Source organism: Capsicum annuum, chromosome 5, assembly GCF_002878395.1.
Source record: "Capsicum annuum cultivar UCD-10X-F1 chromosome 5, UCD10Xv1.1, whole genome shotgun sequence".
NCBI classification, from domain to species: Eukaryota; Viridiplantae; Streptophyta; class Magnoliopsida; order Solanales; family Solanaceae; genus Capsicum; species Capsicum annuum.
Window position 1 is genome coordinate 3,925,050 of NC_061115.1, and position 9,250 is coordinate 3,934,299.

General features: G+C 31.2%; 1 pseudogene; it reads left to right on the plus strand.

The window, feature by feature from the left end:
- The first annotated feature begins 2,719 nt into the window (after positions 1 to 2,719).
- On the plus strand, positions 2,720 to 7,547 carry LOC107870165 (annotated as a pseudogene).
- Positions 7,548 to 9,250: the final 1,703 nt, after the last annotated feature.

Consider the following 9,250-nt stretch of genomic DNA (forward strand, 5'->3'; position numbering starts at 1 on the left):
CTGTTACCCCCTCCAACTTTTACCTCAAATCCCAACTACACACTCAACCTTTAAAGGTGGTCCCTATTACCCCCTGAACTTATTTTTCCTCCTCTTCCTCTTCCTCTTCTTCTTTTTCCTCCTCTTCTTCTCCTCCTCCTCCTCTTCTTCTTTTTCTTCCTCCTCCTCCTCTCTTCTTCTTCTTCTTCGTCTTCTTCTTCTTCTTCTTCTTCTTCTTCTTCTTCTTCTTCTTCTTCTTCTTCTTCAATGGCATCCAAGACCCCATCAATGACATTTCTTCATCAATTGCATCCAAGAACTCATCAATGACATTTAAAATTAATTTATCATCATCATCTTCTTCTTCTTCAATAGCATCCAAGAACTCATCAATGGCATTTAAGATTAATTTATCATCTTCATCATCTCCTCATTCAAGAATTCAAGTTCTTAAATTTTTTCAAGTTAATTCAGGTTCAATGACATTTTTTCTTCAATAGCATCCAAGAACTAATCAATGACATTCAAGATTAATTTATCATCTTCTCCATCTCCTCATTCAAGAATTCAAGTTCTTAATTTTTTTCAAATTTTTTGAATCGAAGTTCTTAGTTCAAGTGAGAACTCATTAATGACATTTCTTCTTCCTCTTCTTCAATGGTATCCAAGAACTCGAATTATGTGAGAATGTTGAATCAAAAAAGTCGAATGTCATTGATTACATGAAGCTGAATCGAATGTTGAATCAACGTGTTGAATCAAAATGTTGAATCGAATTACGTGAAATTCATAAAAAAAAAAGTCGACGGAATTTTGAATTTTCCGGCGCCATCACTATTCATCGGCATTTCACCATTGAAGCTGCACCATTGAAGGAATTGAAGAAGAAGAATAGAAGAAGAAGAAAAAGAAAAGAAAGGAGAAGAAGAAGCCATAGAAGAAGAAGACAATATTTATTAAGAAAAGATAATAATTATTAAAAATAATGACATGACAATCAAAAAATAATGATTTTAAAGTGAAAAAAAGTCAACTGACGCGCCTATGGGCGCGTGTAGTCACGTCCAGTGACACGTCAGCAACTGGGGGATAATAAATTCTGTAAAAATAAGTTGAGGAGGTAATAGGTGATATTAAAAGGTTGAGTGTGTAGTTAAGATTTCGACTAAAGATCGGGTGGGGGGGGTAACAGACCATTTTCTCAAAATCAAAATGTTATAATCTCTTTATCTTTTTTTTTCTAATTAATGTTATGAAGTATTAGTTCTTATATGGATATTGATCATCGAGTGAGAACCACCAAGTTATATTTTTTTATCAGCAATAAAGGTTGCGGTAGAATGAACATAATTTTTTTGTCTTACACTAAAATTCTCGAATTCGAGATATTAAAAATCATGTTATTGAGCCCTTTCTCTTAAGTGAACTTTATACAATGCATATTTTAATTAATTAAATTTTAATATAGATACTGAATATCAAAAAATAATCTAAAGACAAAAAAGTCTCTTTTATCTTTTTTTCTCTTTTTTCTAATTATTGTAGTATTTGATAACTAGAATTATACTAGCACGTTTGAGTTATGCAACTTGTTTTTGCCATCCTCTAATTTCAAGCTATTGGAATATTGGTGTTGTCCCAATTAGATAGGATTAAACCGAATTGTTTTCGTTGAAAAATTATATTTAATATTTTATCGTATCTTAAACATTTTTGTGTTTTAAAGTAATTGAACTTAAAATTTCTTATTTTACCTGTAACGACATAATTTTATAGCCATATAAAAGTCTATGTATATTTTAAACAATAAAATTCATAATTTTTATTTTTAAAAAAAAAGTTACGTCCAGTTAAACATCATTATATAAAACAAGACTAACGAAATACTACAAAAATAATTCTTCTTATGAAAAAATAACATAAATATACACCTTAACTTATTATACTTACACCAATCTTCAACCTTACAAAGTAATTATAAAAATACCAACTAACTATATATCTTCATTGGATGTATCGAAAGCTAACTATATATCTCGACAGATTCAATATAGAAAAAAAATGTGTTGAGAGCTAATTATGTATCTTTACAAAGAAAAAAGTGTATCTTTATTGAATGTATTTTCTATCTCGACAGATTCAAAATAAAAAAAATATATTTGGAGCTAATTATATATCTTTACAAAAAAAATTTGTATCTTTATTGGATGTATCGGGAGCTAATTATTTATCTCGACAGACTCAAAATTGAGATTTTCAGTAATTATGCAAAATGTCGAAATTTTCTATAATCACGCTTGTAACTGTCAGAATTTATGTTGTTTATCCTTTTTTATTCCAACGTTCAAATTTCAAGTATGACATTCTTGCATCTTTTAAATTTCTTATTTAGAATTTTGCACCATTAAAAGATTGCTATTTTCCCATTGAATTTTTATAGATATTTTGAGTAAATCAATGAAAAAAAAAATAGTAGGATTTTTCGCACAAAATTAGGAAGTTTTTGGGTGCTTCAATCTGTTTTACAAACTACAATTTACTATATTATATAAGTATGAAACTGCTGTTATGAAACTCATAATTAAAGGGATAAATATGTTATTTCTGAACTTTGCTCAAAAAAAAAAAATCATATTTTATAATATAAATTTCTCATTAATTCGCAGTAGAAAAAGCGTCCGAGGTGGGTCCCACTATTCTATGCCGCCCATTACAAATATAGGAAGCATGTTATTGGACAAAAACCAAAAAATCACTAACATAAAGTTTCTTTCTTTCCAGTTAGCAAGATTTAGACATCTTCTTCACATTTACATATTCAACCTTAAGCAAAGTAAAATTATTATTATTAGTATTTTTAATAATAATAATCTTGTTATGCATGATTATTATTTGTTGTATTAATTGAAGCTGAAATATTATTATATTATAGTAAAAAAATAAAATGGAAAGATATGAAATTCAGAAAGACATTGGTTCTGGAAATTTTGGTGTTGCTAAGCTTGTCAAAGATAAATGGAGTGGTGAACTTTTTGCTGTCAAATATATTCAAAGAGGCAAAAAGGTTTGATCCTTATCTTTATTTTATTTAATTCTTCTAATATTTTGAGTTTATGAGTTTTGAATTCTATTCTTCATATACTATTTATATACATATGAAGTGGATTTTTTAACCAAGTTATTTGGTTATAAATGGTGTGGTGAATTTTTTTGTTGTTAAGTATATTGGAAGTGGGAAAAAGGTTTGATCCTTATCTTCATTTTATTTAATTTTTTTAAAATTTCGAGTTTATGAGCTATAAATTCTAGAAAAATGCAGTTTTATGTATTCTTGATATATATATATATATATATATATGAAGTGGATTTTTTAACCAAGTTATTTGGTTATAATGGTGTGGTGAGTTTTTTTGTTGTTAAGTATATTGGAAGAGGCAAAAAGGTTTGAATTTCATCTCTTTAAAGATTTCGAGTTTATGAGTTCTCAATTCTAGAAAAACGCAGTTTACTGGATTTTGATAAGTTGTTTATACAAATTTAGTGGATTTTTTTTTTATATCAAGCTATTGAGTTCTACCGAACCTATAAGAAAAAAGGTTTGATCATTATCAATCCCTTTCATGTAATTATTTTTGAAGTCGGAGTGGGAATTTTAAGTTTATAAGTTCTGAATTCTAGAAAAACGTAGTTTACTGGATTCTTGATAAGTTAATTTATACATATTTAGTGGATATTTTTAGACCAAGCTATTGAGTTCTACTGAACCAGTAGGAAAAAAGGTTTGATCATTATCTCTATTTCATCCAATTCATTTTGAAGTCGGAGTTAGGATTTCAAGTTTATGAGTTCTGAATTCTAGAAAAACGCAGTTTACTGGATTGTTGATAAATTATTTATATATATTAAGTGAATTTTTAATTACGAATGCGGTGTTTGAGTCTAGCTACTGAGTTCTGCCGAACCTGTAGGCATCGAGTTTCTCTTGATCAGTTCTTCTGAATCGAATTCTTGTAAGCCGGAGCTAGGATTTAGAGTTTACGAGTTCTAAATTCTAGAATTGATAAATTATTATACACATTAAATGGATTTTTAAATACAAATATGATATTTGAGCATAGCTATTGAGTTCTGCCAAATTTAAATATGTTCATTTTAAAGATTCCCTTGTTGTTACCCTGTTAATACTTTTTTTTTTCTTTTAATTCATTTTTTTTTTTGGCAGATTGATGAGCATGTTCAAAGGGAAATAATGAATCACAGATCTTTGAGGCACCCAAATATCATTAGATTTAAGGAGGTAAATATTAATTGACAACAAAATAGAGAAAAACTAGCGATTGGTGTGGAGGGGAAGATTTGTTTTCTGATATAGTTCAAGAAAGAATCGTCGATACTATATGTGTATTCCCTTATTTTTACGTGTGTCTACTTTTTCTTTTAAAGTTTTGTGACATTGCTTAGTAAAATTCCTGTCTCCGCCACTGCTTTCGATTATATAATCCGGCTTTCTTGGTATGAGAAGTTGGTTATGTAGGCTGATAACTTCCCCTAGGTTGTTCCGATCAGGCCAAATAATCGATTAGTAGTATGCCTGAGATTGCTGTAAATTGTGCTTTATGAAGTTTCATTTTAGTAAATATGTTAGTTAATTGTTCTTAATACACTTTGTTTTAGTGTTTCATCAATTATTGTATTAACAATAACATATTTATGAAATCTTAAGACATAGTGATTTGTTAGGAAGTGAAATTCTGATTATGTGAAGGTGAAGTTTCCTCTTTGAATCAGATTCCTTTTGTGTGTTTCTATCAACTGATTCTTCCACACAAAGTGAAAGTTATTTTTCCACTAAGTGGAAACGTGGAATCATGTAATGAAAAGATCCTTCTAACCAAATTGTCTAAACTTTTGTTCTTCATTTGTAATATTTTGATGTTATCACTGATCTTATAGCATTGGCATAACTGGTAAAGTTGCTGTCACGTGTCCAGGAGGTCAGGGGTTCAAGCAGTGGAAACAGCCTCTTGCAGAAATGCAATGCAAGGCTGTGTACAGCAGAAGGAGTTTTAGTGTGTTGGTCTCTTTAGTAACAAATTTTAGAAGCTTAAGATGCTTTATCAGATTATCTTTTAATACGTGAGTTGGTTAATCCGGTTCTTGACTTTGCACATGATTACTTTTTGTAATTCTGTGCTACTAAGCGGGATCAGACTCTGGCTAATTTGATAGAGCCTCATAGCTCGGAGAACTCTAATGCAGGTTTTCATGATTGTGCAGGTATTTCTCACACCGGTTCATCTAGCTATAGTGATGGAATATGCTTCCGGAGGAGAGCTTTTTGAACGAATATGCAATGCTGGAAGATTCAGCGAAGATGAGGTAGCGCAACATTTCAGAATTCTCTTTTTCATTTTTGTAATCGTCATTGCAGCAAAGATTATCGTGGAGCAATAAGCCACCATACTAGTCCCTCTTCTTGATGAAAATCTAGCGTTAAATGTTCGATCATACGATGTTATTTGTCCAAATTGTTGCTGTTTTTCAACAGGCAAGGTTTTTCTTTCAACAACTTATATCAGGAGTCAGTTACTGTCATTCAATGGTATGCGTTAGGCCTGTGCTAGATCTTTTCGAATTGTTTTTTTACCGAAAACATTCATTTACTCTTTCGGTTTATGAGCTTGTGATGTGATCATTTTCTTGAATTGCAGCAAATATGCCACAGAGATCTTAAGCTCGAAAACACGTTGTTAGATGGGAGCTCTACACAACGTCTGAAAATATGCGATTTTGGCTATTCTAAGGCAATGAAACACAACCGTGTTCGATCTTTTTGATTAATTTCTTTGTTAATTCAATTTCTGATTTGTGTTATTTCATTGTTTTAGTCAGCAGCATTGCATTCACAACCAAAATCGACAGTTGGAACTCCGGCCTATATCGCACCAGAAGTCTTATCAAGAAAAGAATATGATGGAAAGGTATGACAATTGACCTTTGACAATTGACAATTGACAATTGACATGCAGATTCAAATAATTCATTAACCAACAATCTGTTAGACCTGATCTTCAAGATTTTTATGTCATTATTCTGATGTGAAGATAGCAGATGTTTGGTCTTGTGGGGTCACATTATACGTGATGCTGGTTGGCGCGTATCCGTTTGAAGATCCTGATGATCCAAGAAACTTCAAGAAAACAATAACCGTAAACTTCTGCTTAATTCATTTCTTTTAAAAACCATAGTTGACTTCTTGATTTGCCTTGTTGATCTGTCTCAAAGATATGCATTTTTGTGAGGGGATCTTAACATAACTAGCCTGCCTGATTCACCGGTTACTTTTCCTAGCCGATATACATAGATTATACACAGTTATAAAGGCTGTTTTTAGTTTAAGCGATTGGATGGACAACTGTTTAGGTTAATCGTTCTTTTGTGTGACAGAGGATATTAAGCGTTCAGTACTCGATCCCTTACTATGTTCGAGTTTCCAAGGAGTGCAATCACCTCTTATCACGGATATTTGTTGCTGATCCTGAGAAGGTGGTTACTAGTTCTTAACCGTTTCGATTTTGCACATTGATCATAGAATATGCTAATCGTCGTATACTATGCTTGTAGAGGATAACGATCGAAGAAATAAAGAAGCATCCATGGTTCTTAAAGCACTTGCCTAAAGAATTTATGGAAGGAGAGGAAGCTAGTTTAGTACAAGTGAATGGTGGAGAAAAGCCATTACAAAGTATTGAAGAAGCATTGGCTATAATTCAAGAAGCAAGAAAACCAGAAGAGGGATCTAAAGCAAGTGATTATTTTGTTAATAGTAGCATTAGTATGGATCTTGATGATTTTGATACTGATGCTGATTTAGATGATGAAATTGACACAAGTGGTGATTTTGTGTGTGCATTATGAGTGCTACTTTTGAATGGGACTGGAGTCTTGGAGCAACGATAAAGTTGTCGTCGTGTCGTGTGACCTATAGTCACGAGTTTGAGCCGTGGAAGCAACTACTAATGCCTGCACTAGGTTAGATGTCTACATCATACCTATTTCAAGTGGTGATTTTGTGTGTGCTTTGAGTGCTACTTTTGAATGAGATTGGAGTCCTGGAGCAACGGTAAAGTTGTCGTCGTGTCGTGTGACCTATAGTCATAAGTTTGATCAAGCCGTGGAAGCAAATACTAATGCTTGCACTAGGGAGGGTGTTTACATCATACCTTTTGAAGTACGGCCGGCTCATCTCGGACCTTGCTAATGCGGAATGTTTTGTGCACTAGATTGTCCTTTATTATGAGTGGTACTGTTTTTGGCCAAATGAAAAAATAATTTATATTTTAGTCTCTACTTGGCCCATAGTGTTGTACTATTTTTATATTGAGTTTCATAAATCTTCAATTTGATAGGAAGTTTGAAGGTCCTCTTTAAAGATACTATATTCAAATATAGTAGTATATCATGTATAACACCTAAGGATTCCACATAGTTTTGTTTGTTTGTTTACAATTGTATATAAAAATTGTGCAACTAGTTTGAATGTAAATTTAATATAAGATCTTTGTCAAGTTGATGATAATGCTAAATATTTAGATTAACTAATCCATAAAGATTTCCAAGTATTGGATCTTGATCAGTACAAGGAACATAAAGAAGTATATTAATTGCTAACCATTGGTCATTGACATTTGATTTGATTTTATATTTTATTATTATTATTATTATTTTGCCTTAATGTTGGTATTAATTAATTTGTTGAAGTCACCATCAATTGTCTAAATTGACATGGACTTTTGACTATTTTTTGTTAGTGTCTTGTCATTTAGGATAATAACTATTTTCTTGTCACAACACAATGCATGTGATATATTTTCCTGTTTAATTTGTTTTAAATATTAGAAATAAATTAGTTTTAAAATTTTATTTTACTCTTATTGAAATGATTTATAGCCAGACAAATATCTGCTTATTTTTTCTCCAGACCTTAATCGGAGAGGTATCATCTGACATTGTTTGTAAAAAAATTAACTAACCGTGTCTATAAACATTATTTTTTAAAATTTGAGTATGTATATAAGAAAAGTCAGCAATGCTTGAAAATATTACAAAGTAAATATTTATAACAAAGCTTTAAGAATACCCACATCGCATATCTTAATTCAGATAAAAGCCAAATGATGATAATATGTCGACATAAAAAATTTCTGCATACGCTACTGATTTTTTCGATGCTATTTGATTTTGATAGGATCTCAATAATTTATGGCCATTATATATTGATGTCTTTTTGTGCCCAAACTTTTATAAATTTTAACATAATAATTGTTTTACACTATTTGTTTCTCTATTCCTATTTAGGTAATGAATTGAGATTGATAAAGAAATAATGTTGGAGAAGATAAAGAAAATTATGATTGTCTTGTTGACCTTTACCGCCTTAAATGATGTGGCCATTCTTTTTTAAAAAATAATCGCGATATCGAGGTCAGCTTTCGCGCGATTCGACTAAAAATAATCGTGATATCGAGGTCATCTTTCGCGCGATTCGACTAAATTCACAGGATATTTGCTATCTCCTACCATCAACAAATATCAAGTAATTTTGTCTATCAAGACTAGGACAAATGGAGAAAATCACCTAGTTAGGGGCGGAGCCGCACTACGGTTAGGGGATTTGGGTTGAAAAATTATATTTATATATTGTTAAAATTATTTTTTATATATATATAATTGATGTTGAACCCCCTTCGACTAGTTCCTGGGTTTACTTCTTTCGATTTTGAATTTTTTTAGTGAAAATTCTGACTCCGCTACTACACCTACTATTATTATCTCATTAAAATTTGAACCTGAGACATCGTGTCATGACGTGGACTTTTGAATGAATTATATGATGGAAGTTGATAGAGAAATGTATTATTTGAAAAAAGAAATCATTATTTTTGTATGAAGTGAAACATTTTTTTATTAAAAAAAAAAAATCAATAGTTTGTTGATGTTGTATGCACGCCATTGGTCATTGATCTTATCCATTGAAGAAAGAGCAAATGGCACAAGAGATTATTAAAAATTTGCACGCCATTGGTTTACTGATCTATTTTTGAAAGATTCTAAAAAATAGAGTCGCCTTCCGCAGGAAGATTCTAAATATAAGAAAACAAATACACCAAGAAGTGAGGGGATTCAATGAGCTAGAATTTTCACCAAAGGATTCAACAACGAAAAAAATAGGTACAGAAATTAGTGGACGGGGGTTCAACATCAATTATAT